Below are 743 nucleotides of genomic sequence, written 5' to 3' on the forward strand. Positions count from 1 at the left end.
TTTTTAAAAGAAGTATGCTAAGAATTTAATTATAATTTAGATTTGTTAAAATGCTTGTTAACCTCGTCGTGCATAATTAAAAAAGTTATGGTGGTGGTAATTGAACGATAAATTTTACATTGAATTTCAAAATTCTTATTATATATATATATTAAAAAAATAAAATTTTATGTATATATGCAACCACTTTATCCCAAAAAAATTGTAAGCTTAATTCAGTCTCTAGAAAAAGCCATGTCAAAATCATATCCATTGGTCTTAACATTTTCCAGTGTAAGTCAAACACATAATAAGAATATAATTTTATTAGATGGCAACATTTGTTTAAGAAGTCCAATCAATCCACACTACCACTTCAACTTTTTCCAAGTGTGTGGTTGTGCCTTACCATCACGCGGGAAATATATTTGATATCTTGTACAATCATATCCATCAATCTTTAGCACTTTCTAAACAAACAAAAAAGGTCAACAAAGGAGCAAAGCTAATACATGAACACAGTAGACACTTCGTGAATGAAAAATATGACAAGATAACAAAAAACCTTACTCAAACAAAATTTCAAATTAAGGTACTAGAAGGTTCCCATTTCTCTCTCCTTTTTAAACCAAACTATGCCCCCTTCCCTCCAAATCAAGCCACTGAAGAAAAGGTGGAACACCATCCATCATACCCTTGTAGTTGAAGTAACATTAAATAAATCCTTAACACTTCAAAAAAAAAAAAAAAATTAGTGACCACAA

At 29.6% G+C, this 743-nt stretch overlaps 1 protein-coding gene across 1 annotated transcript in view; it reads right to left on the bottom strand.

Annotated features, from left to right (window-relative positions):
• LOC100803433 (protein NRT1/ PTR FAMILY 7.2) overlaps positions 1-743 on the bottom strand; it is an 82,123-nt gene that overhangs the window by 873 nt on the left and 80,507 nt on the right.

Source organism: Glycine max, chromosome 18, assembly GCF_000004515.6.
Source record: "Glycine max cultivar Williams 82 chromosome 18, Glycine_max_v4.0, whole genome shotgun sequence".
Taxonomy (NCBI): Eukaryota; Viridiplantae; Streptophyta; class Magnoliopsida; order Fabales; family Fabaceae; genus Glycine; species Glycine max.